The sequence below is a fragment of the Lissotriton helveticus genome, chromosome 2_1 (genome assembly GCF_964261635.1).
Source record: "Lissotriton helveticus chromosome 2_1, aLisHel1.1, whole genome shotgun sequence".
NCBI classification, from domain to species: Eukaryota; Metazoa; Chordata; class Amphibia; order Caudata; family Salamandridae; genus Lissotriton; species Lissotriton helveticus.
This window is the reverse complement of record NC_136059.1, coordinates 1,961,202,466-1,961,228,980: the sequence shown is the minus strand read 5'-3', so window position 1 is coordinate 1,961,228,980 and position 26,515 is coordinate 1,961,202,466. Positions and strand designations below refer to the sequence as shown.

The window sequence follows — 26,515 nt, the reverse complement described above, 5'->3', positions numbered from 1 at the left end:
ACCAATAACCTACCTCCTTTAAATAACGAAATATTGTAATATTTGCATCTCCTAAATAGAACTAAATTAACTTTAAACATGAAAGTCCGAATTGAGGAGTAAAACAGCTGACTGACAATCTGTGAACTACATACAAACCTAGTCCTCAAAATATTTAGGCTTCATCCTGGTGAGAGAATACTGATGATGGGGACAATATCTACTAGATGCAGCACTGCGACCGGAAGTTGCATACAGTTTTCCCATTTCCAAGTTTTCGCAACTCTCTCCAACATGTGAATCACACTTAGTATCTCTATCGGTACACCGCCGCCCGCAACCCCACAATATTCTACAATAATACACATACACAATGTTATTGGAGAGATAAAATTGCAGGTTTATTTGGTCTACAAATAAAAGGTGGGTTATCTTACAGGCGATCTCGTTCGCCCCGCAACCCCTCGTTGCAGGGCACCTGAAGTTCAGCCAAGAGAAACACCAGCGGCCATAGCCCGGTATGGTACCTGGGAGGATCTCTCCTCCCAACAGTGAACCTATCGTCCACCAACTCTGTCCGCTGAACAAGGGAGAGGGGCTCACACCTTCCCCAGCTGGGCGGAGCCTATAAAGCAAGCCCCCGGTTGTTCAGGCTTACAACCGCCCTAAGGACTAACGGGGCGCCGTCGTACTCCAAGTTCCCAAGAAGGACCCCTTTGAGCCTGTATGACTTATGCATGGTGCGCTTAGCACTGGAGGCTTCAGGTCCTGTTCCTGCGTCTTTCCTGTATTGGGATCGCCCTGTAACTCCTCCTGCAACAAGAAAACAAACATTAATACAGTCCCCCTCACCACTTTCCCCCTTTTCAGCGGGTGAGCGGTGGGGAGGGGAGATGACAAAGGGGGATCTAAGGGACCTGGACGGGGGAGGGGACTGGCTACAGCCGTTGCGGCTGAATGGGCCTGGTGGCAGCCCAGGATGCGACCTGGCGGGAGAGGGGGCAGCAGACAAAGAGGGCGCGTGGGAGGAGGGGCCACCCCTATATACCTTTAGCCCCGCCCCTTTCCCCTGTCCATCGCGCCACCCACCCCTCCAGGATGAGCTGGCTGTCTGCGTCCTCAGCGATACTACGGGGCCTGCCCTCATATGGGGTCCCCTGCAGGGACCACGAGCATCCTGCATTGCAAATGTATTCACTGTCCAGATTCTTCCATCTTCTGTATTGACAGCACTATCGTACACTTTCACTCCTCTTGGAGTCCTGTAAACTCGGAATGTGGCACAATTCTAGTGGGATCTTTGAGATTCACCCCATCCTCTTCAGTGTTCTATGCTCAACCCACTTTCTCCAAGCATCAAAGCAGGTTTTGTAATCTTTGCTTTACCAACTCTGTCTTCCTCCACTCACCATCAGCTCCCTCACAGCACCCCCGTAATGTGTTTGGTTTCCTTGTTTTGAAAAGTTTGAGGAGGCTACTTCCTGTGGGGCATTTAAGTTCTGTACATTTGAGAAGCTATAAACAAGGAAGAATAGCCGGTGTACCAACCAGGCGGTGACACAAGTCTGGTCCTGGCTACCAAATCTCAAAACGTAACATCCCTTTATCTTTACCTATGCCTAACTACCCTTAACGAGCAGGTTCTACTAAATTTGCTCTAAAGGTCACCATTCTCATGCTCTCACTAATGTATCATTACCCAGGAGACACCCCAACTACTCCTCCCCAACCACAGCTCCACTAACATCACTACTAACATGAGCAACACAATAGTCATTCCAGGCATTGGCTTTGACCTCTTCAGTGGGTGTTGGTAATATATTGTGAAGTAATGGCCAAACAGCTGAAGGAGGAAGGGAAATATTTTTGGGGAAGAAAGGAACAAGGATTTGTGTGATGAAATGTTCCTTTTGAGAAGTGACAAAATAGTTCCTTCGAAAAAACTGAGAGGCAGAGTCATGAAATTGAGTCACAACGGTCACATTGGGTATTGTGAGAACAAAGAAGCGAGTTAAGGGGACTTATTGATGGAGTGGTGTGGATATTTCAGTTGAAAGTGTAGTATAAGAGTTTTTAAATGTGTGATCAAACACATCACAGAAACTTTAAAGTGACCGTTGTGCTGCAAGCAATGTCCCAAAATGCCATTGGGGAAAGGCAGCTGTTGACATTGCAGGTCGAATACATTTACAGCATTTTGGAAATGAGTATTTAAAAAAAAAAACTTTATTTCCCTTTACATTTCTGTTAGACTCGAACAGGCATTTATGTCATCGCACAATGCAGAAAAATCAGCTAAACTTGTCATATAACAACATACATTGGTAAACTGGAGCAATTCACGGGCTGCATTATCCTACGGAATCAGACATGTTGATTCATACAATCCACTGTTGCTGGCTATAACCCATCCCTTCAAGCAAGCATATCACAACCCCAAAAGCAGTACATTAATTCCCCCATGAGCCTGAAAATGTTCTTACAATTCCCAAAGAATACTAACTAGAGAGGGTGTTATCACGCTAAGTACAACAACTCTTCTGAGACATTGCCATTATTGGGGACACTTGCAAGTATGCTTGGTAGGGACACCAAATGTCTTTAGGGCTGCTACATAATGGCACTAATTCACAGTATGTGTCTGTGTGTTGCAGTAAGACATATCTCTGTGCCAGTCTTCAAGTGTGGGAAGGGGGCCACGGGCCTATCTTGTTGCTATCCGGCTCTTGGCCAGTAATATACCAAGTGCCACCAGTCGTCGCACCGCCTTTCCCACCTCCCCGACCAAGCCCAATAGGGCCGGCAGCGGACCGAGTGTCAGTGCCTCCCCGGTAATCATCCCAAGCTCAGTGAATACTTTGCTCCAAAATGTTTGTATTCCCGGACAGTACCAGGCCAGATGTGCAAATCATGCCCCGTCTACCCCGCACAGCTGGATTGCATGCTATCAAATAAACTGTAGCGACAGAGGCACTCCGGAGTATAGTATACTCTGTTTATGTATTTAAAATGTATTAGTCTATGTCTACTACTCCGTGAGATCTTTTGTCATTTCGCAGCAATATTTCCATTGCTGGTCGCTTACAGAGAGAACAATATCCCGCTGCCACTCCAGCCTGGCCTGCTAGATCCCCGATCTCTGGGCGTTCTGTGTACACACATATAATTGGGACACTAAGCGAGACAGTGGCCTGCAACAGAGATGTTAGAGGAGGCATCTCTGGGGGTTCTAGAATGTCACCGTCCAATAAGTCCCAGAGTTCACAGCGCGCTCTGTGATATTGAAATTACATTAATGCAGTAGGCTTGTCCAACCACCCAAGTGAGCATGACACAATCCCCCATTGATTGTATGTTCAGTGTGCCCAAATCGCGGATCATACCCTGTTCCTGCTCAAGTGGGAGCCACATGCACCATGGGAGTGGTCTCAGAGGGGAGTATCACTGTGACCCTGCTTGCCATTCCAGGAGTCTCCTCCATGCACAAACCATGGTATTTAGAGAGCAAACACATTACGTCAGGTTGGTTTATGGAATAACATTTACAGTAAGGTCAGCAGTGCACCAGCGTCTTTATCTGATAGCCTAAGGTGTGGGAGGCCTGGGTGGCAGTGGATCCAGTAACGGTCAAATGCACACTGGGCCGCCCAATAGTTATTTTCTAATTCCGGATCTTCCAGGCCACCTCTGTCGAGGGGCAGGGTTAGGTTTCCTGGGCAACACCACCATTTTCATGACGGCAATGCTCCTCAACAGTTATAATGGCAGCTTGATTCACCGGTCAATGGCTTCTGTCAATTTTGGACAACTCCACCATAATTATCCGTCATCACTATTGTTGGTCTGTGTGTATCTGCACCCCCAGGTAGCACACGAAATCTGTGACCCATTACAGTGGGTATGGTGACAGCACCTGGGTTGTTGCGGGGGTAAGCGCGAATATAATGGATTTGTCCCAGTTGATGCGTAACCCTGAAAGCATGCCGAACTGTACTTCTTACTGCAGCACTGGAGTCAAATTGGGATCCAGATCCCGTATGAATAATAGTGTCTCATCAGCATAAGTCGAAATTATTAATTTGTGGTTTGGAAATTGTAGGCCCAATGAGTGTGATATTCTCTCAGTGCACACGCTATATTAACTATTTGAGTTAGTTAAGAGACTGCATACTTAAAGACATCTCATGCAGATGAGACACTAGTGGGCATTTCCCAATCCATTGTAATGTCACATCAGGTGTTGTGGGCATCTACGAGGGATAATGTTTACAAGTAGCCTTTTATTAGATGTTTAAGGTCCACCTTTCACGGTCCCAGTTTGGTTATGGTGGACCTAAGATGAGTTCACTGGCTTCAGCGTACTGCTACAATTTTGCTCCAAAACTTACAGTTCATATTTGTCAGTGACATTGTTCAGTGGTTTTTTTTGTTTCTTGTTGGTCTTTGTTCTTCATCTGGATCAGAATAATCATATCTTCTGCAAAGGTGCTAAAGGGGGGGCTAGTTTAATTGAAATGGTTAAATAGCAAATGTAGCTTACAAATGAATACTGCTAGAAGTTACTGATAGAGTTCTGGTGGAAGGCGGTCTGGGCTTCGGAACTTCCTTTTCATAAAACTTTATTTCGCTTTTGTCAGTTTCTTCTTCAGTGAGATTTGATTCTATGACCGAATGGTCTAGGTAGTTTTGATTCAATTGTAATTCGTTTTGGAGAGTGGAGAAGAAGTTGTTAAGGTTTTACTTCAGATGCAGTTTCTCACTGGTCTACAGTGTCTCCTGGAGGTCTGTATATTCGAGTAGCCCTTGTTTGTTATTGATTCCAATAATGTGGGCCGTTGTCTTTTTTGCTTCAATGTAATTTGCTAGAAGTTTACCAGCTCTGTTATCACCAACGTGGTATTTGGATGTAATGCTAATCACAATGTGGTCAGCTGCATAGATGCATCTTTTATTATATTCAACTTAAAATATTAAGAGAGCCTTTTAAGTGATCTACAGTTGTTACTGATACATTGTTTTATAGCTTTTTTTGTAAGTGTTAGACCCGTCTGCTTCTGAGAGTCCCCTCACCACTATGATTTCTTTTGTTCCCCTGTACCTCCCAAAATTTGTCGCTTTTTATTTGTCTACCAGGACTTTTTATGTGTTGTCTCATGGGGTTAGATGTTCCTTGATGCCCAGTTGCTCACAAGGTTTGTGGCACCTATTTACAAGGCGCCTGGCCCAAACCTGTGGCATTACAAACTGGGGTTGTCAACCTGTATAAATGAACCTAAAATGGTGGACACCCTTTTTCCTCATGTGAAGTGACTCTCATTGGAGCCTTCATGAACCCTGGCCTTTTGAGGTTTTGGCGCCCTTTGCTTGGCGCGCATTTCTGACAGGAATTCCTTTATTTTCCTCAGGTACACAGAATGGCTGCTCTAGAACCCCAGTACGGTGGCTGTGAGTGTCCTAAATACCCCTCAAGAGTGCCTTGTCATTGTCACAGCCAGAGAAGGTTCTAGAACCTTCTGGCTCGTGCCAGTACCCCAGGGCACTGGCTATATAAGGCCCAGTCCCTGGCGGCCATTTTAGATGAAGATTGTTCAGACTAGAGAAGGAGATTAAGAGATTCCAGACTTGACACCAGATTGACACCTGCCCTGTTGACCCCTGAGATAGCTGGTAGCGCAGGCAGTAGAGCAGCAAAGGGTTGCTGGCATTGTGTCTGACTGGCGTTCCAGTCAGCTACGTGAGAAGTGATCTAGCGCCTACAGCGCCTGCCCAGCGAGTACCTCATTGCCCCCAAAAGACTGTGGCCAGATTCGTGTGCCTCCCCGCCCCCCCCGGTGGTGAACTGTGATCAATTTATCGAGTCGCGAGGCGAGAGCAAGTTCGCCGCGACCGCGATCGTCAGCTGTGCCCCCTTCGCGACAGGTGCCTCTAGAGGGGAGCTCGGACGTCTCCGAGCCCCACCAGCGTAGAGCGCTTCCTGCGCAGATTGAAGGTGAGGTGATGCGCCGGGGCGGGGAAAGGCCGGCCTTCGTTGGGCGGGACTAGCGTCTCTGCCACTCCCCAGTGACCCGGGAGCTGTAGCTGTGGGCGGGAACCACCCTGTATGCGGAAGTCGGAGGGAGGTCCGTGGAGCCCCTGAGAGCCCCGTCGCTAACGAGAGAAGTGCTGTGCCCGACTGAATCGTATTTTGATTGCAGCCGATGTGAGGTGGGCCCGTTTCTTCATAGTGAATGCAGTGTTGTGAAGGAACTGTGAACCGGCATTCTTTTGACGGTGCGCGAAGGTTGTGTGACCTCTCCGGCAGCCCGTTCGTCAGTCTAAAGACTTAGAACTGGTGCCTCCTGTGCTCAAGTGGTGCTAAAGCCCGTAGGCCCGCTTAGACTTCACCGGCAAAGCAGAGATCCTATCCCGGTGACCGCCGAGTGCAAATGATGTATTTACTGTGTTTCCTTGCCTTCTAGATATACGCGCATACACCCTGAGTGATTATTAAAGAGTCCCAAACCTGATTTTGTGCTCAGAGAAGCCGTATACCCGGTCATTGAAAACAGCATAAACTGTAAGAGTTATCTTTCCCATTTGAAGCGTATTGCACATGTAATGATTCTAAAGTATTTAATTGGTGGCAGCGATACCAGAAGAAACATGTGGTTGTTTATTTAAATGAACCAATATTTATTCTGATATTTATTCCGATATTTATTCTGATATTTATTCTGATATGTATTGTGATACTCATCCCTGAAGTTATTCTATTTATTTATACTATTTATTACCAGAACTGTAGGAGAGTAGGGTCTGCAATCCTATGATCACCCAGATTTTTGCTTTTTGCTGCACTGGTTTACGACTTTCCCTGGCTGTGGGCCTGCTAATCAGACCCACAGCCTAGCTGTTCTCTCTATCCAAATTGTACTCAGGTACTGAATTGGCACTGGGCCCTCTCTAAGTCCCTGTACCCAGGGCTGAGGTGCACCCAGAAGTCTCCCAGGGGCTGAAGCATGTATTGTGCCACCCCTGGGCTGACTAACTAAACTGACACAACTGGCTGCACGACAGCTGGGGCAAGGTGGTGTAATCACCCTTTGCTTTAGATATAGTATACCTATATCTAACCCTAAAAATGGACACACAGATCTCCTATCAGTCACTCCTATGGCAGGCCTTAACAATCCTGAAGGCAGAGTGCTTGGAATCGTGTGAGATGGTGCTCTGGCATGAGCTGAGCCTGTCTGCGGCTTTCGGGATCCATCCCTTAGCCGTTTCCATGATATCGCATACCATATACTCTTAAGTGCATTATAATCCTCGCGGTTATATGCCAACTCTGGTATCGCTTTATCAAAACATGTCGAGTAAGGTGTCATACGAATTGGAATACTAACCCCTCGCCAATTCTGGCGACGGGGTTAGCATTCCACCCTTCTAGAGGGACACGACATGTATGTAACCTGTAACCCCGGTTAAAGTCAGACATAGCCTCAGCTCCACAAAATGGATGCTGCCACCGAGACACAAGTCTGCCCTCCTGCTGCTGGGAGTCCTCCCAGAGCAGGAGGCAAGGACAAAGGGTTTCCTGCCAGGGGCGGTGCCAGCACCGTCCCAGACAGGGTTTTGTGTATTCCAGGTAGGCAGGGCTACAGAGGAAGGTGACTGCAAGTGGCACCCCGGTGCTCACTGTGCATAGGCCGGCTGAAACCAGTTCCAGGGGCACTCCAGCCCCTGGCCTGGGGAAAGCCCGCCAAAGGAGAGGGGTGTAACCACCCCCCTCCTGGTCCCACCCATAGGGCAGGACTTAGTCGCGTGCCAGCCCCCTTTTCCCAGATAAAGGTAGGAGCAGGCCCCCTTCCAAATTAGATCATCTTTGGAATCAAGACACGACTTTCTACGAAAGGACATCAAGATTTCTTCTTCAAGATTCTCCCTTGTGGCTAAGGAGTAGTCACCCTGCATCCGCAGGCACCACCTTAAGAACACTGCGGTCTGCTGCAAGTCCTTCCTCCGGAATCCGACTGCCCAGCTCGACAAGACCCGGCTTCCCTGGCACCTCCGACCTCTACTCACCTCTACAGCCAAGCTGAGAACCGTGAGTGCGACGAGACCTCAAGGGACCGACTATTGCCAAGACTGCACGACTTCTTCACAGCAAGCCCGCCGAGTAATCTCCTGGCGAGTGCTTTGGGGTCCGAGAAGCCCCAACCCTGAGCAGCTCCAGCACCGAAGAGCAGCCCCCCAGCATCTCCACGATCGGCGTGGGGCCCTTCTGCTTTTTGCTGCTCACCGCGTTGTTTGGCTACTAGCCCGCTGGATTGTGGCCTTCTGAACGACGCCCGACGACATCACTGCTGCTAGTCTGGTTGCTCCAGACTGGCTCTTGCTCCCTTCCAGAAGAGGAGCACCCCGGACCCTCCTGGTCCACTCAAGACGCCATTTTGAGTCCACCGCGTGGGCTTGAATTAGCCAAGGCTTTGTTGCCCAATCCTGGGTTCTTCGACGCCGACAGCTTCATCCATCGTGGGACAGCTCGCCCCTCCATCCTGGTCGCCGACAACGCCTCCTGGTCCGTGAGATCTGCAGAGCCCAGCGTCGCCCACTCACCTAGCCGAGGTGACTACCATCCGGTGCCCTCCTGGTGCCACCTGACTACTGGCTAGTAGTCACAAACTTGGTCCCCTCTGCTTTCAGGTGTCATCCATCTTCAAGATCCAGGCTTGGATCAACTCGAACTCTCTTCACTGGTCGCCTGCCAGCATCTTTCTTCCAGGCTCCTGGTTCGTCTACGAGGTTTCCCGACGTCTTTTGAGACCTATGCAGCTGCAGCCCCTGGGCTAGGTAACTTCGGCATTTCGGTGCCCCAGCATAGCCTCACTATCCAAGGGTCAGGATCCACTGTCGTTTTCTCCCTACCAGGTCGGGTTCGCCCGTGAACACTAACTTTAACTTTACTAGCTATCATAGACTTTGTCCCGCATCCCGCGTGAGAGTGCACACTCTGCACCCGAGTCCCCTGAGCCTCCTAGAAGTAATCTAACGATTCTATAGTCAAGTCCTAGCGATTCCAAAGCCTATTAGTACTGTACTTACCTGCTAGTAATTTCGCATTCCACTTTCAGAGTATATGGTTTTTCGTGCCCCTCGGGCATTTGTGTATACTGTGCTAACTTAAGTATTTTTATAAGAGTTTTGTTGTGTGCTTAGCTCCCTGTCTCATAAAGAGCCAGGGTAGTCTTGTTATAAATAAATACACTGTTTATTTTCATAACAACTTGTGTGGTGTCCTTTCACTGGGTGTTCAAGGGGTAATGTGATGGTAAAACAGCTGGCTTAACACGCCCTCTAGAGTCTTAGCCTTAGACTGCTCGTATCCATGCTACTAGGATAGCTGGTCTATAAGGTTGACTTACAACCAATCATCAATAAGGGTTGTTTGGACTGATATATAGTGATCACTAGAACAGTGAGCACTGCACATCAGGCCAACTTCTCACATTGGTGAGCAGCGGTTGGGATTTGAGCTTGCTGTTGTTTTACCACACATATCCTAAGAATATCTTGTGAAAGATCACATAAGTACTAAAGGTACATATAACTTAGCTTAGAATACTCTGAGTTCTACTGAACCAGCTGTTGTAGCTCCTAGGGCCTAGCACACCCTAAACTACAACTCTAGCAAGGGATCAGTAGGTAAACATATAGTGTAGGTAAGTGCACCACTTACACCTCACTAGAAAAAGCATGTCTACCCAAGGAGAATCTACTGAGACTCCCCTTGTGGATGTTGACCCTCCACAGGTCAAATCAAGATATGCAGCTCTCAGTTTTCAGGAGATGAGACAAGTGTGTACCTCCAGGAAACTGAAACAGGGGTCTAACCCCACCATTCCCTTTTTAATAGGTCTCTTAGAGACTTATGATGCGAGAAAGCTTTCTCAGCTAGATGGGAATATGCCAGCCTTAGAGGGTACCTCTGGGGATCCAGACCTCCCCAACATTGCCAATGCAGTTGAGGGGGAGGATCAAGAGGAACTCTCTGGGGACGAGGTAGACAAAGGTCTTGAGGTAGTCAGAAGGCTAACTAGGGCCAACTTAGACTTGCTTGGGCTAGGATCTGGGGGACCCCCAGTACTGACCCTAAGTAGGCCTAACCTTGGAGTTAGGAGAGATAGATCTCTTTCTAGGGACTCCAATAGATCTCTGCACTCTAATGCCTCTTCTCAGAGGAGAAGGAACTCTCCCCAGAGGAGACTGACTTCCCCCCAGAGAATGGAGCATGAAGCTAGGATGAGACAGGCTACTCTGAGGATTGAAAGGGAAGAAATTGCCCTGGCCAAAGAGAAGCTTGCCTTGGCTAGAGAGCAGCAGATGAGTGGGTTAGCTCCCACTGGTGGCAGCAATCTCCCAAGAGATAGAGAGAAGGGTTTAGATACTAAACACCTGACTAAAATAGTGCCCCCCTTTAAGCAAGGGGATGACATCCAGAAATGGATGGCTGCTCTGGAGAGGGCCTGCACTGTGCAGTGCATTCCCCGGAGTCAGTGGGCAGCTATACTGTGGCTCTCCTTTGATGGTAAAGGTAGAGATAAGCTCCTCACTACAAGAGTGGAGGATGCTAATGATTACCAGGTCCTGAAAAATGCACTGATTGATGGGTTTGGTTTAACCACTGAGCAGTACAGGTTGCTGTTCAGAGACACCCAGAAAACTCAGTCTCAGGACTGGTCTGACTTTGTGGATTGTGCCACTAAGGCTTTGGAGGGCTGGTTGCTGGGTAGCAAGGTTACTGATTACACAGGGTTGTACAATCTCATGATGAGAGAACACATTTTAAATAATTGTCAGAACCAGTTGTTGCACCAGCACCTTGTTGATTCAGATCTGACCTCTCCCCAAGAATTGGGAAAGAAGGCAGACAAATGGGTCAGAACAAGGATCAAGCAGAACCAGAACCAGAACCAGGGTGGTCAGAAGAAAGCAGACCAGAAGGGTAATGCTAAGAGTGAACAAAATGACCAGAAGTCTTCACCAGGTCCCCAACAAACCAAAGAGGGTGGGGGTCAGGCTTCCCAGAAGAAGAAGACTCAAGAAGGCCAGTCAAAGAGGTGGTGCCAGTACTGTAAAAGTAAGTCTCACTGGTTTAGTGAGTGCACCAAAAGAGGAGGACAAACTCCTGCCACTACAGCCCCTAAGGCAACTGCACCCCCTAGTACAGTCAGTAGTGGTAGTGTACCTCCCAAGGCATTAGTTGGGTTAACCTTGGGAGCTGAGGGGTCTGACAACTTAGTTGGCACACTCACTCAGGCTGTCCTTGTCTGTACAGGGGATATGGATATGTCCCCTGATATAAGTCCCAATACTTTGGGCAAATACAGACAGACACCTTTGATTAATGGCAAGATGGCTCAGGCCTATAGGGACACTTGTGCCAGTGTCACCATGGTGACACCTAACTTTGTGGACCCTGGACAGATCATGCCAGGTACAGATTTCCTGGTGACCAATGCCAGCAACGTCACTACCAGTCATAGTATGGCGATTGTGGCTTTCTCCTGGGGTGGAGTGAAGGGTCAAAAGAAAGTTGTAGTCAGTTCAGACCTCCCAGTTGATTGTTTGTTGGGCAATGATTTGGAGTCATCACTATGGTCAGAAGTGGAGCAGAGGACTCACATGGAGATGTTAGGCTTGCCAGCACATGTGCTTGCTGTGACTAGCTCACAGGCCAGAAGATGCCCCACTGAACAGGTGCTGGATCCTGAAAGTATGGACCAGACACCTTCCAAGAAGAAGAGCAGTAGGGTTAAGGCTTTGCCTTCCCCCTTGCCCCAGGTTGAGGATCAAGTCTCTGAGGAGGCTGATCTGAGAGAACTGAGGGAAACTGAGCCTAAAGAGCTTGAACTTGATCAAGTTGAGTTTCTGGGCTCAGGGGGACCCTCCAGAGCAGACCTGGGGAAGGCACAGTTAGACTGCCCTTCCTTTGAACCCCTCAGACAGCAGGCTGCTGCTGAGGCTGCAGGGAATGCCACAGGTGCCCACAGGGTATACTGGGAAGATGGACTCCTGTACTCTGAGTCAAGAGACCCCAAGCCTGGTGCAACCAGGAGGCTGGTCATCCCCTTGTCTCTGAGAGGTTTCCTTCTCACCTTGGCCCATGAGATTCCCCTTGCAGGTCATTTAGGTCAGACAAAGACGTGGGACAGGCTTGTCTCACACTTTCACTGGCCCCACATGAATGAGAATACCAAGGAGTTTTGTCGCTCCTGTGTCACTTGCCAAGCCAGTGGTAAGTCAGGTGGCACAACAAAGGCCCCCCTCATACCACTACCTGTGGTGGGGGTCCCCTTTGAAAGAGTGGGGATTGACATTGTTGGTCCAATGGAACCCCAGACAGCATCAGGGCACAAGTTTATACTGGTGGTGGTGGATCATGCCACCAGGTATCCTGAAGCTATTCCACTTAGGACCACTACAGCACCTGTAGTGGCAAGGGCCCTAGTTGGAGTGTTCTCCAGAGTGGGCTTCCCTAAGGAGGTTGTTTCTGACAGAGGTACAAACTTCATGTCAGGATATCTGACTGCAATGTGGAAGGAGTGTGGTGTGAACTACAAGTTCACCACACCCTACCACCCACAATGCAATGGGCTTGTTGAGAGATTCAACAGGACCCTCAAAAGGATGATTCATGGGCTACCTGAACCTCTTAGGAGAAGATGGGATGTCCTGATCCCCTGCCTCTTGTTTGCTTACAGAGAGGTCCCACAGAAGGGGGTTGGCTACAGCCCCTTTGAGCTTCTGTATGGGCATCCTGTAAGAGGACCCCTGTGTTTGGTGAAGGAAGGATGGGAGAGACCTCTCAAAAAGCCTGCAACCAACATAGTGGACTATGTACTTGGTCTCCGCTCCAGGATGGCTGAGTATATGGAAAAGGCATCTAAAAACCTGGAGGCCAGCCAAGAACTTCAAAAAGCTTGGCATGACCAAAAGGCTGTGCTGACTGTGTACCAGCCAGGACAGAAGGTGTGGGTGCTGGAGCCAGTGGCCCCAGCAGCTCTGAAAGACAAATGGTCTGGGCCCCACACCATCATTGAGCAAAAGGGAGAGGTTACCTACTTGGTGGACCTTGGAACTCCCAGGAGCCCTCTCAGAGTGCTCCATGTGAACAGGCTCAAGGCATATGTTGACAGGAAGGACATGAGCTTGCTCATGGCCACAGATGAGGGACAGGAGGAAGAGAGTGACCCTCTCCCAGATCTGCTCACTCAGAATCCTGATGATGGATCAGTAGATGGTGTTGTCTTTTGTGGCAGCCTCACTGAACATCAGCAACAGGATTGCAGGCAAGTTCTGCAATCCTTCAGACATATGTTCTCTCTGACACCCAGCCAAACTGATTGGTGTACCCATGATGTTGACACTGGAGACAGTCTGCCTGTCAAGTGTAAAATCTACAGACAGCCTGATCATGTTAGAGACTGCATCAAGACAGAAGTGCAGAAAATGTTGGAGCTGGGAGTCATTGAGCCCTCAGATAGCCCTTGGGCTAGCCCAGTAGTTCTAGTGCCAAAGCCTCACACCCAGGGTGGTAAGAAAGAGATGAGGTTTTGCGTAGACTACAGAGGCCTCAATGCAGTCACTAAGACTGATGCCCACCCAATACCAAGAGCAGATGAACTTATAGATAAATTGGCTTCTGCCAAATTCTTAAGTACATTTGATTTGACAGCTGGGTATTGGCAAATCAGGTTAGCTGAGGAGGCCAAACCCAAGACAGCATTTTCTACCCCTGGTGGGCATTATCAGTTTGTGGTAATGCCCTTTGGTTTGAAAAATGCACCTGCCACCTTCCAAAGGTTGGTGAATCAAGTCCTCACTGGGCTGGATGACTTCTGTGCAGCATATCTTGACGATATTGCTGTCTTTAGCTCCACCTGGGAGGATCACCTGGTCCACCTGAGGAAAGTGTTAGAGGCCCTGCAAAAGGCAGGCCTCACTATCAAGGCCACTAAGTGCCAGATAGGGCAGACACAGGTTGTATACCTGGGCCACCTTGTAGGTGGAGGCCAGGTTCAGCCATTGGAGAGTAAAATACAGGCCATCCAGGACTGGGCTCCTCCAATCACCCAGACTCAGGTTCGAGCTTTCTTGGGCCTGACTGGGTACTATAGGAAGTTTGTCAGAAATTATGGGTCCATAGTGACCCCTCTTAATGACCTGACAAGCAAAAAGATGCCAAAGAAAGTTCAGTGGACAGCAAGCTGTCAGAAAGCATTCAATGACCTCAAGCAGGCCATGTGCACAGCACCTATCCTTAAGAGTCCAGATTACTCCAAGCCATTCATTGTCCAAACAGATGCTTCTGAGTTGGGTGTGGGAGCTGTTCTGTCTCAGCTGAATTTTGATGGTAATGATCAGCCTATTGCTTTCATTAGTAGGAGGCTGACCCCCAGAGAGAACAATTGGTCAGCTATTGAGAGGGAGGCCTTTGCTGTGGTTTGGGCCCTGAAGAAGCTGAGGGCCTACTTGTTTGGCACTCACTTCACCATTCAGACCGACCATAAGCCCCTCTTGTGGCTAAATCAGATGAAGGGTGAAAACCCCAAACTGCTTAGGTGGTCCATTTCCCTACAGGGGATGGATTTTACAGTGGAGCATAGACCTGGTACTGATCACAGCAATGCTGATGGGCTCTCCAGGTATTTCCACTTAGAGCAAGAAGACTCACCTGGTCAAGGTTAGTTTATTGTCCCAAGGTTTGGGGGGGGGTCATGTAGGAGAGTAGGGTCTACAATCCTATGATCACCCAGATTTTTGCTTTTTGCTGCACTGGTTTACGACTTTCCCTGGCTGTGGGCCAGGGTAGTCTTGTTATAAATAAATACACTGTTTATTTTCATAACAACTTGTGTGGTGTCCTTTCACTGGGTGTTCAAGGGGTAATGTGATGGTAAAACAGCTGGCTTAACACGCCCTCTAGAGTCTTAGCCTTAGACTGCTCGTATCCATGCTACTAGGATAGCTGGTCTATAAGGTTGACTTACAACCAATCATCAATAAGGGTTGTTTGGACTGATATATAGTGATCACTAGAACAGTGAGCACTGCACATCAGGCCAACTTCTCACAAGAACTGTATGACCAAAAGAAATGTATATGTGCTTTCCCAGTCAACCCTATTTACAACAAAGAAGTTTTATATAAAGGAGTCGTATTTTTCTACAGCAGTGGTGTGGTGTCCTTCTTTTTGGTGTGGATGTACAAGGAGTTATTATTGGGTCAGAGCCGGCTTAAAACTACAGCCTTCACTTGCCTTGTCACTTGAGCCAAGCTACCCCCTTTGTGCTGGGCTTGCCCATCGCAGGTCCAACAGTAAGCATTTGTTTTTTTTCATGGCTTCTTTCCTATGCTATGATCTTGCCATATAAAGTTGCCTTGTAGGTATACAAATGACTTATTTATAGATTGTTGCGAAGTTGTTGTTATTTAAAAGCTGGCAAATTATATTTGTATCATTTAGACAGTTGGTGTTCAGCATTCAGCTGGGGGAATTGTTACTGGTTGATATGTTTTTAGAGTATTTTTTTTATGAGTAGTTGGAGAGAAGAATTGATCTGAGTAGAGTGGAGTCCAGGTTTTGAAGTGAACAGATAGTCAATTCTTGTATGCAATTTATGTGCAAATTCTTGTTTGACAGAGTTGACTATGTGCTAAATGTCTGCTACATTTTCATCCTACATTAGATTTGTAAATGCTTTTTGAAGTTTACTGGAGAAGTATATGCCAAAGAGTTTATATTCTAGAACAAATCTATGTTTTGTGGTTGCCTGTAAAGACTAGGGTCTGTTGATTGGTGGTATTGCTGATGACTTGTATATCTTTTCAAGTGTGAGTGCATCCAGGGTTTGGTGCATAGTTGTTGAGCAGACTGTAGTTAACATTCCCAATTATGACACTAGACCTGAAATAAGGCAGATAGATTTCAGCCTGTGACTGAGGTGTTGACTTTCATATTCTTATGTTACAGAATTGTAACCACTTTCTTTTTGCTTGTGTGAATGCAGTTTCTCTCACCTACTTCCTATTGAGCCTTAGGTAACTTTGTTGAGATGGGTGTCTTGCATGGAGGGAAACTTGTACCACGTTTATGCAAATGTGGAAGTAATTTCTGCCTCTTTATGGGGGTGTTTATTCCTTTGACATTCCATGTGACGTGTCTGATAAACATCCTATTATTTACTAGTGGTTTCCGATTACAGACAATTGGAGCTAGTGGCTTCCTTAGCAGAGAAGTACAAAACTAATTGTGGGGATATCACACAGAGTGAGTGACAATCAGAATGATGAAAAGTAAAGTGCAGTTCTAGGTTATAACATGGATAGGGTACACATTTTGGCTGGACCTCTGTCATGAAATATGATAGGGTTGGGGGAAATGTTGCTATCTTTTTTGTGTAGATTCTTTGGGATTTCACTTTGGTATATTTGCCCCCATTTGTTCTGAGGAAAAGGAGTCCCGGTAGATTTATAATTCTTGCAGCTCCTTGAAAATTCTTGTTCTGTCACTGAAGATAATTTTACATCTTTTGGTGGTAGATAATACTTCATCTGATGTTATGATTGTTCACGGTAGGTCTCATCTCCAAGAAAGTTTGGTTCACCATGGCTGTGACGATTTTTACCAGTTATATTTGTCTGCTGCATCCGGTTTGATTTTTCTGCTTCTTTGCTGCATCTAGGATTAGAAAAACGTGGGTGTATTCGAGAAAGAACATGATTATCCCTCTGGGTTTTGACTTCTTCGTGGGAATCCTAGCTGAGGAATACGTTGAATATTTCAAGGTTCTTTTACTGGGGTATTAAGAAATTTGGGAGACACGAGATAGGAAAAGCATGGGTTTCTTTCTTTTCCTTCTCAGATGCCATATAGTTTTATCTTGTTTTTCCTATTTCGATTTTCTAACTACTGTATTCAACAGAATTTGTTACATTCAAGTTCCTGGATTTTTGAGGGAAAGCTGATCAGTTCCACTGTTGCATTTTGCTATTTCTTACCCATACTGTCGGGTTTCTCTTCAGCACTTTGTAGTTTATCTGTGTTCTGTGCATGAAGGATTTGAGCTATTTAAACCCATTCATTAATTATGTGCTCTTTGGTTGCTTAGGGGAAGAGGGGTGTTGCATTTTGCTTGCCTGCTACTGACTTTCAGTACATTGGTTAGGTCTTTGTTTATTTTGAATCTTCCATTTTCATTAGCAGAGGAGTGTAGATCTAGCCCTTCCTCATATTTGTGTTCTTCTTGGGGATTGGCACATGCTATAGTTCGTTTGATGCCTGTGGTTAGGCTATTCAGCTGGTGGTCTAGTGGTTAGTCATACCAGATGCTGCCAAATCTAATTGTATGATGCTGTTTCAAATGAGGTTGATACCAGTTAGCCTGTTGATTATTCAGTCTTGTTCTTGACGATGATGTTTAGTTTGAAGTACTCCTGACTAGGGCTGTGTATCTTGTTCTGTATCTGTCCTTATGTATAGCTAGTATTCTTGTATATGTTCTTGATATGCGCTTTTAACTTACTGCACTTGAATGTACTATTAATCTACTTATTTTCTTTAGTACTTGACTGTACTCGTGGAACTCAATATTTGATCGAATTGTATTTATGTAGTATTGTAGTATTCCTATTTAGTATGCCTTACATTGTTACGCCTTTGCTTTCATTTCCTTGCTTTATTTGAATTTGCTTGCACTTGCAATTATTGCTTCACTTGCTTACACTTGTTTTTATTAATGCTTTGTGGTGTCACTACACCTTATCGCTTTACTTTCTTAGTTCAGGTATATCTGCTTATGCTTTGAGGCATTCCGGGCTTTGCATCACATCAGTGTTACTAAAATAAACAAAATGGCGACCACTGCTGCTTCTTAGCGAGAGGGTGCCGCTGCTGGAAGCCTCGACTGGCAGCATGAAGATGAACAAGTTGTTAAGTTTGACACATCTTTTTTGTGCAGGAGTAGGGCCGAGGCACCAGCATTTTGCTTATTTGCTTAACTCTGCCTGGGCTGTGTTCAGCTATTTTCAGTGCATTTAGTGTTACCCTCACTTGACATAAAGCATCAAGATGGCTATTGTGTATTAGGCAGAGAAAGCACACAGCTGGAAGTGCTGAGGCAACCTGATTAAAGACGTGGGGCAATTTTTTGATGTGTAAGTGTGGGCCTGGAGGAAACATTGTGGGGATTACCCGGCCCTGATCTTACACTTGCTTGCTAGTAGCTGGTGAAGAGCTTGAAGTTGTGTGGCTTACGAAGTGCAGCACAGCAGTGTATTCACTGCTATAATGTTGTAGTCCCATTGTGCGATTCAGCTGTCAAGCTCCATAGCTGTAAATGACTGAGGCGTTTCTGAGTTTCTGTGAAGGAACTGAAGGGCCCCTGGGATGACCCTGGAGGGTGGGATTGTATGGTGTCTGATGGGCTTCAAAGAGGAGCTGTCTGGGTGAGTAGGGCAGAACTCCCCATGGCAGATCAAATCAGTTGCACTTCACTTCTGATTTGCAAGAAGGTGGGTTGTTTGAATTGCAGTTACTTCAAGACATCAGTTTCGAGTCGAGGATGACTCCCAGGTAGCGTGCGTGTTTGGTTGGTGTAGGAGCGGTGCCCAGAGATGTGGGCCACCAGGAGCCGTCCCAGGGCTGAGGCGTTGGGTCCGAGGATGAGGGTCTCCGTCTTGTCCGTGTTCAGTTTGAGCCGGCTTTTTTCCATCCAGTCGGCAACAGCCTTCATACCACAGTGTAGGTTGGCTTTGGCGGTGAGGGGGTCCTTGGTGAGGGAGAGGATCAGCTGGGTGTCGTCGGCGTAGGAGATTATGTTGAGGTTGTGAAGTCTGACGATGCTTGCGAGTGGTGCCATGTAGATGTTGAAAAGCGTCGGGCTGAGGGATGATCCTTGTGGGACGCCGCAGATGGTCTTGGTGGCTCCTGAGGGGAACGGGGGGAGGCGGACTCTTTGGGTTCTGTCGGAGAGGAAGGAGGTGATCCAGTCCAGGGCCTTGTCGCGGATCCCTGCGTCGTGGAAGCGTGCGCGTAGTGTGTGATGGCAGACGGTGTCGAAGACGGCGGAGAGGTCCAGGAGGATGAGGGCTGCTGTCTCGCCGTTGTCGAGTAGGATTCTGATGTCGTCTGTGGCGGGGATGAGGGCGGTCTCGGTGCTGTGGTTCTTGCGGAAACCTGACTGTGAGGGATCGAGGATTCTGTTGTCTTCTAGGTATCAGGTGAGTTGGGTGCTGGCGATCTTTTCAATGACCTTCGCCGTGAACGGAAGCAGGGAGATGGGCCGGATTTCTTGAGGTCGCTCGGGTCCGCCGTGGGTTTCTTCAGTAGGGCGTTAATCTCGCCGTGTTTCCAGCTCTCAGGGAAAGTCGCGGTCTTGAAGGAGAGGTTGATGATGTTGCACAGGTGGGGTGCGATGGATCTGTCGGCCTTGTTGACGATGTGGTGGGGAAGAGGGTTGGATGTGGCGCCTGAGTGGATGGTGCTCATGGTTTTGACGGTGTCCTCGGTGGTCACGCTGGACCATGCGGTGAGGTGGTCGTGGTGGATCGGTGGGTCCGGCGTGGTCGGGATGGCGGGGTTCGTCCGAGGATTGAAGCTGTCGTGGATGTCGGTGATCTTGCGGTGGAAGAAGGCAGCGAGGGCGTCACACAGGGCTTGTGACGGCGGGATGGTGCAGGAGCTGGGGTTTGAGAGTTCCTTCACGATGTTGAAGAGCTCCTTGCCATTGTGTGTGTTATTGTCAAGGCGGTCCTTGAAGGAGCCCTTCTTGGTGGTCCTGATGAGGTGGTGGTGGTTGCAAATGGCGTCTTTGAGGGCTGCGCGGCTGTCGAGCGTTTTCTCGTCGTGCCAGGTGTTCGCCAGTCTCCTACAGGTCCGCTTGGAGGCTAGGAGCTCCGGGGGAAACCAGCTGGCTCTCTGGATGGTGTTTCTGTGGGTGTGTTGTCTCATTGGGGCTAAGGTGTTGGCGCAATCTTCCATCCAGAGTCTGAGGGTGCGGGCCCCCTCCTCGGGGTCGGTGGGGTTTGCCGGTGGGTTGAGTGTGAGGTGTGTTTGTAGTAGTTCCTTGGTGATTGTGCCCCAGCGACGTCTAGGGATCTGTAGGGTGCGGTGATGTGAGACGGGTTTCCTGAAGGTGAAGTGGACGCAGTGGTGGTCGGTCCAGGTGAGTTCGGAAGTGTGGCTGAAGGCAACGTGGGGGCTGGAGGAGAAGATGGCATCGACCGTGTGGCCGGCGATGTGGGTAGGTGTCGTGACGATCTGTGTCAGTCCGAGGGTGGTGAGGTTGTCGATCAGGGTGGAGGAGTTGCAGTCGTTGTTGTTATCCAGGTGGTAGTTCAGGTCGCCAAGGAGGATGTAGTCGGTGGAGGTCAGTGCGTGTGTGCTGATGAAGTCGGCGATGGAGTTGCAGAATTGCAGTATACATTTGTAGCATTGTATCTGACCCCATCCGTCATTAAGAAACATTGCGCCTAGGAAAGAACTGAGACCTGAAAGTTTCCAGGGAGCTTGTACTCTTTGACACATAGGATGGTGATGTACATAAACCATTTTGTTTCATTTACTATGCCTTGCAGGCTAGTGCTATAAAACTGTGTGTGGTTGTATCGATCATCAATAGGAGTTTGTAATGTGCTTAATTTCACCTGCCTTCTCCATTGAGCACATACAGAGGTGTTTCATATAAAAGTGTTAGCTAATGCGTAATTAGTGTGAAAGTGAGTTTCAAATCTACTAGCACCTCTTGATCAAAACATTGGTGTCTCTGCTGGGCTACTTCTGAAGAGTTAAGTGTACCAAGGGTGTAGCTAATGTGTCCAATAGGAGGGCCCCATGCCCCTTAGTATGCATGTAAGAATAGTGTGAAAATCACCCCAAATGAGGTATCAGATATTGATTATCTTGGCCACCAGTAACTTAGTAATTTAATTAAACATCTTCTAATTTGTAGATCTACGGTTTACCAAAATGGGTCAAAATAAATTCGAGACATCCATTGATAGAACGAAAGCTAATTCTAATCCTCAAGGATCGTTCTATTGCTTTTGTCTTCCTGGTTTCATGTGTGTTCCACCAACTGAATCTCATGTTTGCTGGACCTTTGTTTATCTGCTCCAAGGCAGCCCTTAGCTCATGCTCACTGCATGGGATAGATTACCAGCTCCGCTCTGTCTTAACTTTTGAACATTTTGATATACATGTCTATAACAAAGAACAAGTTACATTTACCCTTTTTCTAGTGGATACGCTTAAGTACAGATTCTTCACCTTTAGAATATCACCAGACCGCATCCAGAAAATTCTTCAGCAATGCTGTTGAATGCTGGTCGATGGCTCTGCACAGCCTCGAAAGTGACAGTGTGGAGACTCATATAAGTGCCACCCCTATGCGCTAATGTCAGTTTCTTGTTTGGTCTCCTCCTGTATCTGGGCATGGACAAATTGTGGGTGACAGTGTGCCGATCTCAAACTTTGAACCTTTTCAGACTATCAAAGAGCCACTCTACAGAAAGGAAAGATGGGAAGCGAGCGAGGAATCTGCAGTTAGACAGAATATCCACCACAAAGGTAAGTAACCTGTTCTTCTGAATTATACTGCTAACTGTTCATTTCTTGCATTTAGAATAGGTCCCATAACAGTACTTCCCAGAGGTGCAAAGTTTGGGCAGTACGAATAATATAAAGCGTAGAGATGCACCACACAATAATACAAGAACAAAGATGTGATTCTTGCCTTTATTTTATTTTTTTGTTTTTGAAAATGTCACATAGTTGCAGTGAAGACTACCCTATTAGGGTTTTACTCTTGCGGCACATATTCGCCTTTTGATTAGAACAGCAATGGTTAATAATGCTTGCGATGCATGAAGCAGAATATTGCCAAAGTATATAACTGTGCTTCCATTCTGAAACTGTACAGTGATGCTTCTACTAGGCTGAACTTCGTGTTTGTTTACACTTGCCCTGGAGAAGTCCATCTCATGGACGAAAAGCATTGTCTGTCTTCACTGCAAATATGTGAATTTTTTTCAAAAGCAAAAAAAAGAAAATAAAGACAACAATCACATCTTTGTTCTTGTTTTTGGATTATTGTTGTGGTGCATCTCTACGCTTTATATTATTACTCATAACCTCTTATTGCACCGTGGCAGCCGGTGCTTGTAGTGTGTGCATACATTGGTATACATTTGTGATTTTATACTTCTTGGAGCAATAGGTCAGGTGCAGTCTCTATGGCCCGCTGCCTTTGCTCCATTGATATTGGTTTGGGTAGAAGATTAAAAAGTCCTACAGAAATTGATACCCTGCCAGTATATGGACTGGTCTCTGGCTTCAAAGTTGACTTTGACATATCTAAAATCCTTAGCATAGGCCTCTCACAGAACATAGTCACACACCTTACAGAAATGACACCCTTCTGCTGGTTGACGCATAATGAAATACCTGTGGATTTATATCACACCCTAAACCACATTCACTGTACACTGCAAACTACCCCGATACCGTCATAGCCTTATACAAGATCTCCACCAATGGTGACCCCCTATGTCTATCGTGGCTAGAAAGAGTAGCATTAAATAAGCAAAATATATCACCCAGACTACTGTACCTGTTCCAAGCTCTACCAGTACAACTGCCTGATATACACAAATTACAGACGAACATCAGTATAGTTATATGGGCAGGCAGAAGTCCTGCATATCGGGGGACACTTCTAAAAGTGCATAGACGCACCGAGAGTTGGGCCTACCAAATATTAGAAAGTACTTCCTGGCGGCACAGGTTAGGATCCTCTTTAAGTGCTTTCTATATGAGACGGAGAAACATTGTGTCCACATGTAGGCTGCCGTGATGGAACATGCACCTTGGGCCATTCCTTGGCTTCCTAAAAGTGCCAGATCAGCTCTCTGCCACTATTCGCAGATTCTGAAACCTAGCTTTGAGACTTGGCTGTGAGGGAGCGGCTCGCTAACCACCTTCCCCTCCTCCTATTGTCCCATACTGGGCAATACAGTGTTCCCCATGGAATAATGATTTTAGAAAGCAGAGAACAGGGACGCCACCACCAGCCCTCTTATAAGGTGGGACCACATATACCAGCCCCAAGGATCTCATCTTGAACTTATATGTGATACTGAGACGTCCCAACCCATAGAATGGAAATACTTGAGCAAATGTCACCAAGTACTAGGGAAACAACACTCTTTATGCTAATGGCAGAAGCTGTGGTCTGACATTTAGTACAATGTTTTTTGTTTTTTTTAACTTTATTTTTCATTTTACAATAAAAAACATAACATCAACGATACAGCATACAGCGTAATATCTTCCTATTTTGTTCTTGGCTTGGGTTGCAGCATTGGAAGTAAAACAAGAACAGTAGAGGTACATAATCATTCTTATATACGATACAGTATGGAACGAAGCATAGGGTAGGCCATATAATCATAAGACATACACTTAGAGCATTTATTCTCCCTGGCCTCCATTTTCATGTTGGTCTTCCTCATCCGTCCTGCCCTCCCCACTTTCTGAAGTGCTGTGAGCAAACTCCCCCCACGCCCGTTCGCCCCGAATTGCACAGTTTCCGCTATTCCATCAGAACTGATTGCAATTTTTCATCCCTGCGTGTGAGCTTCATATGTGCTTTTTCGGCTAATGCCCACTCACAAACATCCTTAAGCCTGACCGGCAATTACAGACCGCTCTGCCCCATCCAACATTAGCACAATGTTTAAAAGCTTACAGAATAGAGAATTAATGTACAAAATAATGTTGATGTGGTATATTACCCCCAAAAGGTTTAAACAAATGTATGGGTTGGCTAATAGTCTGTGTTGGAGGGGTTGTGGGCATGAGAGGGATGTATTACATATGTAGTGGGCTTCTCCTTAGTTACAGATGTTCTGGAAACAAATCCCTAGTCACGTTAAACAAGTGGTGGGCTATCATCTTCCAGTGGATTCGGCAACCACCATCCTTGGTTTGAGACCTATGGTTTATAGGCGCCTCACTAAGTCGGACTGAAGACTGATCCTTGATATGCTCCTGGCGGCAAAACTTCTATAAGCCATCAAGTGGAAGCCACCAACGATTCATACTATGCAGGAATGGCCCACTAAACTGTGAACACTATTAACACTGGAGAAACTCCCCAGGGCCATCAATAATATGAACAACAAACATGAGAGCCAGTGGCAATTCTGGTAGATAGATTATTTATAGGCTAAAGGTTTTGGATACTGGTGCCCCATCACTCTACGATCTCTTCATCTCACTGCAGTAATTTGAAGTGAGATATGTAGCACTGGTCGCAGTGGTCATTTGATGCAGAGTCTTTCTGCCTAGAAGTGTTAGGTCGACGCCCTAGAGCCAAAGTAAAGGTCTTAATATTTTTATAGGCTTGTTGGTCCTTGCAAGGCCTGGGGGTTGTTGATGGAAGGGAGGGGGGGCTTCGGTTGAGTCTCAGTGGTAAAGGTTTACCTTGTAGAATACCTAAACGTTTCATTTGTTGTTGATCTTCTGACTTGTGCATGGTTGTAAACCTGTAAAATGTCCTTGGGCAAAAAAGAAAGTCCTGCAGAAGTGAGCAGGCGAAGTGACCTTCCGCACAGTACCTGGTTGTCAGGGCACTACTGGTTCATGAATGTTTACACCAATGCCCATGTCGCAGCCTGGCAGCTATGATGAACAGTCACTTCCCTTTCCAACTGCGTTGTAGCTGCCTTGGCCCTGGTGGAATGGGCCCGCTGTCCCTCAGGGATCTTCTTCTTGGCTGGTGCATGACAGATTTTGACCTTAGTCGGCAAGTCAAACACATTTTGCTGCCATCACTCAATCTTCATGCATTGAAGTGTAAGTCCTGGAGAATCTGATGCAGGATGCTTTCATGTTGCTGATCCAGAAGGTCACCTCAAAGTAGAAGCCTGATTCGAGAGAGGACAGATGCTCATGCCCAAGTGCATTTGGTGCCACACAATCCTGGCCCAAATGGGGGCAATAAAAGCTTGGGGCTGGTCTGGCTTGATATCCCTAAGAACCAAAGGAATTTTAATATAGCACATTTGTTTTTTAATTGTTCTGATGCTGGATGAGACTTTGCTTGGGCCATCAAAAGGCAAATCCATGAGCAATTCTTTCATTTTGCCAGAAAACCAGTTGACCAAGGCTTGCCTTCGAAGCACAAAGCTGGTGCCAGTAGCTTTGCTAATACAGTCTGTTGTGTTCAGCCTGGTCCGCAGCATGTACTTTGCAACATCCTGGCCATCATGAATAGCCTGGACTAAAGAGGCCCTGAGTTCTTCTGGGACAACCAGCAAATTATTACTGGTAGCATCCTATATCCTACTGTCCTTGTAAGCAAACTGTGATTCCCTCTCTGGGGGATTGGCTGTGAAGGAACCCAGGCTTATGTTACATTTTAACTTTTGGCCAATCAGGCTCTCCATTGTCAGAAGCTTTGTATAAAGTCTACATCACCAGGGGCAGGTCTATGACTCGAAATACTGTCATCTGACTGCAGATATGAACATGGTTTAGCTCCTGTAGCCATGAGGGCATCATTAAGACTTAATTAAACGTTAGCATTGTAATAGGCAAAGTGTGCATTGATCCTCTAGAGGTAAAGGCGGTGATACAAAGATCTCGGGTCAGGTTGAATTATAATTTATTATGCTTTTGTGATCTCAGCGCATCATAAGCTGACATTGTGCCAATGTTTGCTCTGGGCCTGAGACTGGTGTCAGAACTGGATCTGGTATCTGTGCTGTGTCCCGGGGCAGGTCCAGAGGTAGCAGATGACTTTGGCGGCGAACCTTCGGTGGTCGTCTGACTAGAGACTCCTATGGTCCAAAGGCACTCCAGAAGGAGCCGGAAGAGTGCTCCAAATATGCAGCATGGATGCTCTGAAGGCCTATATCTGCTGCGGGGTCGATGACTGCTTGGGGAACTTCGTCTCACTTCGAGTGGTGTGATGGGGATGAGACCTGCTTTATCTTTTTATGTTAAAGTTTGTACTTTCACTTTCTGTAAGACCTTGAGCAGGAAGAAGCCTTTCTCCGCAACAGCCCTGAGAAAAGGCACTTACCGTATGTGAGACCTGAAGCACGACCGCAATCTATGCTTTGACCATGATCTCTTTTGGTACTCGACTGCTGCTTTCCAGTCTCGAATGACCTTTGGTGCATGAGAGCACAATTGCCGCCGGACTAAGTCGTCCACCAAGCCCAAGCACTAGAGGCAGACCACACACATGTGTGTGACCGACATTTGTTTCCTGCACTCTGCATGGCTTGAATCCTGAGAATTTGGGTGGGTAACATTGTTCCCTGGCACACTGAGAGAATTTGGAAGTAGTCGGAAGGCCAACAATGGCGCAGAGCTCCTTATCAGCGTAAAAGGGCATGGAAAGAAAGGAATTGTGGTCAGCGTGCAGGGGTGGGGGTTACATGTGGCTCAGTCCCATCGCTTCCAAGACCGCACGCAGTCATCGCAGAG

The 26,515-nt window shown here is 47.1% G+C and overlaps 1 protein-coding gene across 2 annotated transcripts in view; it reads left to right on the top strand.

Annotated features, from left to right (window-relative positions):
- Window positions 1-26,515, top strand: part of PRMT9 (protein arginine methyltransferase 9) — a 302,633-nt gene that overhangs the window by 215,153 nt on the left and 60,965 nt on the right. The window lies entirely within an intron of this gene.